Raw genomic sequence first — 10,647 nt, 5'->3', positions numbered from 1 at the left:
GGGGGTAATTACAATCCCTAGAGCAGCCACTATAAAAATAATGCTGGGGTATACCTAAAGAGCCAATAAATAAGTTAAATGGAATTTTAAAATATTCATTGAATCCAAAAGAGGTCAGGAAAGGAGGAAAAGAATACAAATCGGAGGGTCAAACACAAAACAAATAGTAAAACAGGGGACTGAAATACAACCTTATCAATAATTATATTAAATATTCATGGACTACATACTCCAACTAAAAGGCAGAGATTGTCGGACTGGATTTTACACAAAGACCCAACCACCTACAAACAATTCACTGTCAACTATAAAGACACAGATGGGTTGAAAGTAAGTGGATGCAAACATAGAAAACAAACTTATGGTTACCAGGTGGGGAAGCGGGTAGGAAGGGATAAATTGGGAGTTTGAGATTTGCAGATACTAATTACTATATATAAAATAGATAAACAAGTTTCTACTGTATAGCACAGGGAACTATATTTGATATCTTGTAGTAACCTATAATGAAAAAGAATATAAAAATGAATATATGTATGCATATGTCTGACTGAAATATTATGCTGCACACCAAAAATTGACACAACATTGTAAACTGACTATACTTCAATTAAAAAAAATGTAAGTGGATGGACAAAGACACAGCATCCAATAATACACATGAGAACCTGGAGTAGATAAGGTAAACTTCAAGACAAAGAGTATCACCAAAAACAAAGAAAAATACTTCACAACAATAAAAGGGTCAATTCATAAGAACAAAATAAATATGTATGCACCCATTTAAAGAGCTTCAAAAAACATGAAGTAAAAATTGATGGAGTTAAAGAAAGAAATAGGCATTCCACACAATTGGGAGATTTTCACAACCTGCTCACAGCAGTTGGTGGAACAACCTAGAGTTAAAAATCAGTTATGACACAGGCTATTTGGACAATTCTATCAGCCACCTTGAACTTAATAAGTTTACAGGCACTACCTCCACTTGGTGCAGAATGGACTTTCTTTTCTTCCCCAACATGGATCATATGCTGGGCCAGAAACAATTGTCTGTAAGTTTAAAAGAATTCAGGTGACCATCGACAGGGACTTGATAAAGAAATTACAATATACATATATGATATATATATATATATATATATATATATATATATATATATATATATGTAGTGTGTGTGTGTGTGTGTGTGTGTATATATATATATCTCACATACACACACACACAAACACACACAATGGAATACTACTCAGCCATAAAAAGAATAAAATAATGCCATTTGCAGCAACATGAATGGACCTGGAGATCATCATTCTAAGTGAAGTAAGCCAGAAAGAAAAAGAAAAATGCCATATGATATTGCTTATATGTGGAATCTAAAAAAAAAAGACACAAACAAACTTATATACAAAACAGAAACATACTCACAGACATAAAAAACAAACTCATGGTGACCAGAGGGTAAATGGGGGTGGGAAGGGATAAATTGGGAATTTGAAAATTGCACACCCTTGGGGAGTGATGGAAATGTTAGCTATCTTGATTGTGGTAGTGGTTTCATTGGTATATACATCTATTAAAATTCATCAAAGTGTACATCTGAAATATGTGTAGTTTACTGTATAGGAACCATACCACAATAAAGGTGTTTAAAGAAAAAACACCACCAATGCCTGTAGAATTTTGCCAAATGCTTTTACAGCATCTAGTAAGATATATTCTTTATTAATGTACATTTCTAATTTTGAACTAGTTTGGAAGTCCTATGATAAATCTCAGTACTGATTTTACTAAACTGCTAGATTTGACTTGTTAATGATTGAATTAGAACATTTAACTTCCCTTTTTATCTGTATTTATATTCCTTTTCTTACTCCTAGATACTGTATTTTCTCCTTTTTTTCCCCATCATCCTACTTGATGGAGTTTGTTATTTGCTAGATATTGGCTTACCAAATACATATTTTGTTCATTAATGTATTCTTTTATCTTTATTAATGCATTCTTTTAATTTTCTTTGGATTAAAAAAAAAAGTTCCCAGAGAGATTAGCTCGCCCCTTCCACCATGTGAGCTGACAATGAGAAGATGGCCATCAGTGAGGAAGGGAGCTCTCACCAGATACTGAATCTGCCAGCACCATGATCTTGGACTTCCCAGCTTCTAAAAAGTTGAGAAATAAATGTTCATTGTTTATTAAAAAAAACCAAACAACTACTATATTTCATTTCATAAGACTTATCCATTTTCTATCAATGTAATCTAATGTGAAACAAATATTTAACAGTTATTTGAGAGGTGAGCTTATTTCATTAGTATAGACTGTCAAATCGGTTTTTAGACTAAAAATAAAAAACAAAGAAAAGTGTAGCTAACTGCAAAAAAACGGAAAGAATTTAGATGATACAGAATGTGTTCTCTGACTGCAGCAGAATTAAATCAGAAATCCACAACCGTAAGTTATCCAGAAATCAGTGAAAATCAGACTCAGGCTCTCATGGCTGCCGGCTTGCAGGGAATGGGGACTGGGCAGTGTGGAAGCCGAGGCCTGCTTCAGCACAGACTCAACCCCAGCCACACGTGTTTACCAAAAAGGCACAGGTTAGAATCAGATGGGAGAATCTCCTGTAGAGCAAGAGGCCAGCAGCAGCAGGGCTGGGAGAGAGTCTGGTTCTCCTGGTCCTCTTCCCCTTACCCTGCAGGGCAGGGTCCCTCCAAGCACACTGCAGGAGGAACATCCCAGAAGTCCAAGGCTATCGGCCCTCTCTCCCATCCTCCTCATCCTCAGTCAGGCTGTGAAGGTGTCAACCAGGATTTTTGAGGCTGGACTGGGATAGGATCAGCTTCTAAACTCACACCCATGGCTGTGGTGGGCATCAGGTCCACACTGGCTGTTGGCCAGAGACATGGGTTCCTTGTCACAAGGACCTATCCATAGGGTACCTGGCTTCTCCTAGTGTGAGCTGCATATGGGATGGGGGTGTTGGGAGGGGGATGGAGAAAGAAAGAAGCAGGCCAACAAGACCCTGGCCACTGATCTTGAAGATGACCTCCCATCTCTGCTGCTGTTTCTTCCTTGTCACTGGGTCCAGCCCACATTCAAGGGGAGAGGATTCCATGAGGGTGTGGATTGAGTGGTTTTCTGTTGCTGAGTTGTAAGAGTTCTTTTCAAAATTTTCATACTAGGCCCTGGTCAGATACATGACTTGCAAATATTTTCTCCCACTCTGTAGGCTGTCTTTCCTCTTTCTTGATTATTCCATGCTGTTCACCAAAACAGGTTGGTCAGCTGAGATTCTTACTAGCAGTGACAGATTCCAATGGTCCAAACCCTCGTTCATACTCAGAATTTTCAGACTTGGAGATTTGTGCCCTGATTTTATTTGCATTTTTCTGATTACTCCTGAGGCTAAGCACCTTTGCATTCTTACTGGCTGTTTGGGTTTCCTCTGTGGAGAAGTAAATCTTTAAGTACTTGCTCTTGGTCAGTGGTCTTTCACTCACTGATTTCTAGACATAGGGACCTAGACCTGCATAGGTTTTAGGTGGTAGAAATATTATTTCTTATTCTGTGGCTTGTCATTTTTCTTTCTTCATGAGGGGTGTGTGTGCTTGTGTGTGTGTGTGTGTTTGTGTGTGTGTGAATGTGTGTTTTAGGTAAGAGAGTATGGGAAGATTTTTTTAATTGAAGTATGTCTGCTGTACAATATTACATAAGTTACAGTACAATGTAGTAATTCACTATCTTTAAAGGTTATACTCCACTTATGTCATGATAAAATATTGGCTATATTCTCCGTGTTGTACAATATGTCCTGGTAGCTTATTTATACCTAATAGTTTGAACTCCTTATTCCCCTACCCCTATCCTGCTCCTCCCCACTTCCCTCTCCCCACTGGTACCTAGTGGTTTGTTCTATCTATAAGTCTGCTTCTTTTTTGTTATACTCACTAGTTTGTTATATTTATTAGATTCCAAATATAAGTGATATCATACAGTATTTGCCTTTCCCTGACTTATTTCACTTAGCATAATGCCCTCCAAGTCCATCCATGTTGCTGCACATGGCAAATTTTTGCTCTTTTTTATGGCTGAGTAGTATTCCATTGTGCGTGTGTGTGTGTGTGTGTGTGTGTGTGTGTGTGTGTACACATATGGAATACACAAAGAAGATTAAGTTGGATTCACTTTGCTAGTATTTGGTTTAGGATGTTTGCATTTATATTCATCAATGATATTGGCTTTTCTTTTTTTTGTGATATCTTTTCTGGTTTTGGTATCAGGGTGACGCTGGCCTCGTAGAATGAGTTCAGAAGCATTCCTTCCTCTGAAATTTTTAGGAATAGTTTGAGAAGGATAAGTTTTTGGGTTTTTTTTAAATGGAGGTACTAGGGATTGAACCCAGGACTTCATGCATGCTAAGCACACACTCTACCATTAAGCTATATCCCCACTCTCCTGAGAAGGATAGGTATTAATTCTTCTCTAAATGTTTGGTAGAATTTGCCTTCAAGCCATCTGGTTCTGGACTTTTGTTTGTTGGGAGTTGTAAAATTACTGATTTGATTTCAGTCCTGGTAATTGGTCTGTTCATAGTTCCTGTTTCTTCCTGGTTCAGTCTTGGGAGACTGTACCTTTCTAAGAATTTGTCCATTTCTTCTATGTTGTCCATTTTATTGGCATATAGTTATTTGTAGTAGTCTCTTATGGATCCTTTGTATTTCTGTGGTCTCTGTGTGTTTTTTAAATAGATTTTATTTTAAGAGAAGTGTTAGATTCCCAGCAAAATTGAGCAGAAAGTACTGCAAGTTCCCATATACTTTGTCCCTAAATATGCTTAGACTCCTCCACTATCAACATCCTGCACCAGACCATGTGGTACATTTGTTACAACTGATGAACCTACATCATCATCACCCAGAGTCCATAGTTGACATTAGACTTAACTCTCGGTGTTGTACATTCTGTGGGTTTGGACAAATGTGTAATGATGTATATCCACCACTATAGCATCATACAAGGTAGTTTCACTGCCCTAAAAGTCCTCTGTGATCTGTCTATTCATCCCTCTCTCTCCCCAACCCCAAACAACCACTGATCTTTTCACTGTTTCCATAGTTTTGTCTTTTCCAGCATGTTATATAGTTGGAATCATACCATATGTAGCCTTTTAAAACAGGCTTCTTTCCCTAAGTGATATGCATTTAAGTTTCCTCTATGTCATTTCAGGGTTTGATGGCTCATTTCTTTCTTTTTTTTTTTTTTAAATCTTTGTTTTGGGGTGGGATTAGGTTTATTTATTTATTTATTTATTTATTTAATGGAGGTACTGGGGATTAAACTCAGGACCTTGTGCATGCTAAGCACGTACTCTACCACTGAGTTATACCCTCCCACTCATTTCTTTTTTATTGATGAATAATATTCCATTGTCTGGATGTACCACCATTTATTTATCCATTTACCTACTGAAGACACCTGTTGTTTTCAAGTTTTGGCAATTTATGAATAAAGTTGCTATATAAACATCCATGTGCAAGTTTTTTGTGGACAGAAGTTTCCAGCTCATTTGAGTAAATACCAAGGATCATGACTGTCACATCACATGGTAAGAGTATGTTTAGTTTTGTAAGAAACCACCAAACTGTCTTCCAAAGATGCTGTTATTTTGCATTCCCACCAGCAACGAATGAGAGTTCCTGTTGCTCCACACTCTTGCCAGTGTTTGGTGTTGTCAGTGTTTTAGATTTGGGCCATTTTAATATCTTTGTGGTGTTTCTTATGAAGTTCTTCATTTTAATGCAGTTGAATTTGTCAATCTTTTCCTTTATGATTAGCTGCCTTTTTTGCCTAAAGAAATTCTTCCCCTTAGAAGGCCATGCTTATATTTTCTTATCTTCTAAAAGCTTTGTAGATTTGCCTTTCATATTTAGGTCTTTGATCTGCCTGAAGTTTATTTCTCTGTATGTAGGATTAGGTCTCTCTCTCTCTTTTTTTCTAGATGAATACCTGACTGACCTAGTCCTATTTATTGAAAAGCTCCATTTCCAACTGATTGGCAGTGGCATCTCAATCGTATTTTACATGCTCATACATATATGAGTCTGTTTCTAGACTCTGCATCCTGTTCCCTTGGACTATTTGTCAATCTTTGGGCCAGTACAGGGACAGAATTACTACAGCTCCATAACAAGGGTTGATACATCACAGAATAAGCCCCCTTGCCCTTATCTATTTCAAGGGGTTTGGGTAGCCTGGCCCTTTACATTTATGTATTATATTTCAAGTCAGCTTGTCAAGACCACGAAACAACCATTGGGATGTTGACCTGCAAGTCAAGGTGAGGAAAGCTGACCACTGGCCTCTCTGTGGTCCCTGGGCCCTTGCTCTATCTGAAGGGTTCAGTGGTGCAGGGCAGGATGTCTAAGTAGTCCTAAGTCTCAGAAGGAAGTAGGGCTGCCCTGCCAGGAGGGAGCTGACTGTGAACAACTTGGAGACAAGGAAATCATGCATAAAGGGGTTCAGAGACCATGCTGGGGTCAGAATGATCAGGCTGAGCAGGACTAGCCACTTCCTCCATCACACCTGACAAGGACGGAGCTTGAGAGAAGGGCATTGCAGGCCAGCATAACTTGTGCCAAATCTAGCTGGCACGGGGTGGGAGGGAAGAAATCAGTCTTCAACGAATATGCGGGGGTTGGGTGGGGGTTTAATCCACACTAAGCCTGACGTGGGACAGTTGAAAACGATCTGAGAGCCAGGACATCTGCTCCTTAAGAAATGGGGGAGGAGAGTCTAGAAATGTGGTCATGGAGAAGTAAAAACTGTGCCAATACGTTGATAAAGTGCTTCCACGTTCAGTAATGTCATGTTCAGGAAGTAATGATGGAGAAATGAATAGGCTGGTGTTTCTGCTCTGCTGTGTTCCAACGCTGCTCATGAAGTACTTCCGCCTGGTCCCTCCCTGCCTGGGGCTGGGTTTCCCAGACACATTCCCTGATGAGGACTTGTGTGAAACCATGAGAGGGATGTTTTAGGATGCATCCTAAAGTAAGTTGTAAGAAGTTGTCTGAAAAGGGTGGATAAGAAGGCTGCAGGTCATGGAACTCTGGCTCAATCTGCCAGGAATCTTTGAAGACCAAGCAGGTCACACCCCAGAAATGTCACAATCTGGGAGCCAGGAGAATTTAAAGTTTACAATTCAATGGTTTTTGGTATATTCACATATATGTGTCACCATCACCACAGTCAATTTCAGAACATTTTCATCTCCTGACAGAGAAACTCTGTACCCTTAGCAATCACCCTCCCATTCCCCCATCACTCCCACCCCTGCCCTAAGCAACCATGTTTATTACCGTCTCTATAGACTTCTCTATTCTGTATGTTCATATAGGTGGAATCATACAATACGTGGCCTTTGTGACCACTTCTTTCACTCAGCATGTTTCTGAGGTTCATTCAGGTTACAGCATTTGTCAGCACTTTATTCTTTTGACGGCCAAATAGTATTCCTTTGCACGGACAGACCACATTCTGTTATCCATTCATCAGCTGATCGACACGTGGCTTGCTTCCACCTTTGGCTGTTGTAAACAATGCTGCTGCGAACATTTGTGTGCAAATGTTCATGGACATAAGCTTTCATTTATGTTGGGTTTATACCTGGAAGGAGAATTGCTGAGTCATATAATTTTATTTTATTTATGTATTGAATTGAAGTATAATCGATTTACAATGTTGTGTTAGTTTCTAGTGTACAGGACAGTGATTCAGATATAAACATATATATATATATATATACTTTTTCATATTCTTTTCCATTCTAGTTTATTACAAGATATTGAATGTTCCCTGTGCTATGCAGTAGGACTTTGTTGTTTATCTATTTTATATATAGTTATCTGCTAATCCCAAATTCCTAATTCACCCCTCCCTCTGCTTCCCTTTCGGTAACCATAAGTTTGTTTTCTATGCCTCTGAATCTGTCTCTGTTTTGTAAATAAGTTCATTTGCATCATATTTTAGATTCCACATTTAAGTGATATCATATGATATTTATCTTTCTCTGACTTACTTCACTTAGTATGATAATCTCTAGGTCCATCCATGTTGCTGCAAATGGCATTATTTCATTCTTTTTTATGGCTGAAGACTATTCCATTACATACATATATATATAAATCTTCTTTCTCCATTTATCTGTCAATAGACACTTAGTTTGCTTCTATGTCTTAGCTATTATAAACGGTGCTGCTATGAACATTGGGGTGTGTGTACTTTTTCTAATTAGTTTTCTCCCGATATATGCCCAGGAGTCGGATTGCAGGATTGTATGATAACTCTATTTTTAGTTTTTTTAAGAATATCCATACTATTTTCCACAGTGGCCGCACCAAACTTTGCATTCCCACCAAAACTGTAGGAGTTTTCCCTTTCCTCCACACTATCTCCAGCATTTATTATTTGTGGACTTTTTGATGATGGCCATTTGGACCAATGTGAGGTAATTCCTCACTGTAGTTTTGATTTGCATTTTTCTGATAATTAGCAATATTGAGCATCTCTTCATGTGCCTGTTGGCCATCTGTGTGTCTTCTTTGGAGAAATGTCTGTTTAGGTCTTCTGCCCATTTTTTTATTGGCTTGTTCAGTTTGTTGTTGTTGCTGTTACTGAGTTGTATAAGCTGTTTGTATATTCTGGAAATTAAGCCCTTGTCAGTCGCATTGTTTGCAAATATTTTCTCTCAGTCTGTAGGTTATCTTTTCCTTTGGTTTATGATTTCCTTTGCTGTACAAAAGTTTATAAGTTTAATTAGGTCTCACTTGTTTATTTTTGCTTTTACTTCTATTGCCTTGGTAGACTGACCTAGGAGAACATTGCTGTGATTCATGTCAGAGGATGTTTTGCCTATGTTCTCTTCTAGGAGATTAATGGTGTCCTACCTTATGTTTAAGTCTTTAAGCCATTTATTTTTGTGTATGGTGTGAGGGAGTATTCATTGATTTACATGCAGCTGTCTAGCTATCCCAACACCACTTGCTGAAGAGACTGTCTTTTTTCCATTGTATACTCTTGCCTTCTTTTTCAAAGATTGATTGACTGTGTAAGTTTATTTCTGGGCTCTCTTTTTTGTTCTATTGATCTATGTCTGTTTTTGCGCCAATACCATGCTGTTTTGATGACTATAGGTTTTATATAAATTTATTTTTAATCATTTGAGAAACTACCAGACTATCTTCCAAAGGGCTACATTATTTTATATTCCTATCAGTAATGCAGGATGGCTCCAATTTCTCCACATCTTTGCCAACACTTGTTATTATGACTTTTTGGTTCTAACCATCCTAGTGGGTATGAAGTGGTCTCTCAGGGCTTTGATTTGCATTTCCCAGAGGACTAATGACGTTGAGCATCTTTTCATGTGCTTGTTGGCCATTTGTGTGTCTTCCTTGGAAAAATGTCTATTTATGCCCATTTTAAACTTAGGTTGTCTTTTTATTATTGAGTGTAAGAGTTTTTTTTTATATTCTAGATAGAAGTCCCTTATCAGATGTATGATTTGCAAATATTTCCTCCCATTCTGTGGGTTGTTTTTTTACTTTCTTGATAGTGTCCTCTGAAGCACAAAAGTTCTTCATTTTTACGAAGTCCAATTTATCTATTTTTAAAATTTTATTGCTCATGTTTTTGATGTTATACCTAAGAATCCTCTGCCAAATCCAAACTCATGAACAGCTACCCCTACATTTCCTTCTAAGGGTTTTATAGTTTTAGTTCTTATGTTTTGGTCATTGATCCATTTTGAGTTGACTTTTCAAAATGATGTGAGATAAGGGTCCAACTTCAGTCTTTACATCTGGCTATTCAGTTGTCCCAGCACTATTTGTTGAAAAGACTGTCTCTCATTGAATAATCTTGGCCTCCTTGGTAAACTCAGTTAACTATAGATGTATGGATTATTTCTGGACTCTCAATATTGTTCCATTAATCTATATATGTTTATCCTTGTGCCAGTACAACACTGACTTGCTTACTGTTGTTTTGTAATATGTTTTGAAATCAGGAAGTGTGATTTCTCTTGCTTTGGTCTTCTTTTTCAGGAGATTCTAATTATTCTGAGTCTCCTGCAAACCCAGTGAATTTTAGAATCACCTTATCAATTTCTACAAAGTCAGTTTAGGGTTTTGTGAGGGACTTAGCTAAATCTGTAGATCAGTTTGAGGAATATTGTTATATTAACAATGTTAAGTCTTCCAATCCATGAATATGGGATGTTTTCCCCTTTATTTAGATTTTCTGTAATTTCTTTCAACAATGGTTTGTGGTTTTTAGAGTATAAGAAATTAAAAGGGAAATGAGAAAATACTTTGAGATTAATGAAAATGAAGACATATCAAAACTTATGGAATACAGTTAAAGCAGTGTTTAGAGGGAAATTTATAGCTACTAATGTATATACTAAGAAAGAAAAAATATTTTAAAATAATAACCTAATCTCCCATTGTAAGACAGCAGAAAAAGAAAGTCACTTGTATTCAACATTGTACTGAAGATTCTAGCCAGAGCAATTAATTAAGAAAATGAAATAAAAGGCATCCAGATTGGGAAGCAAGAAGTAAAGCTATCTGTATTTCCATCTGACAATC

The sequence above is a fragment of the Camelus ferus genome, chromosome 18, assembly GCF_009834535.1.
Source record: "Camelus ferus isolate YT-003-E chromosome 18, BCGSAC_Cfer_1.0, whole genome shotgun sequence".
Taxonomy (NCBI): domain Eukaryota; kingdom Metazoa; phylum Chordata; class Mammalia; order Artiodactyla; family Camelidae; genus Camelus; species Camelus ferus.
The sequence above is the reverse complement of the archived record's forward strand: the minus strand, read 5'-3'. Positions refer to the sequence as shown.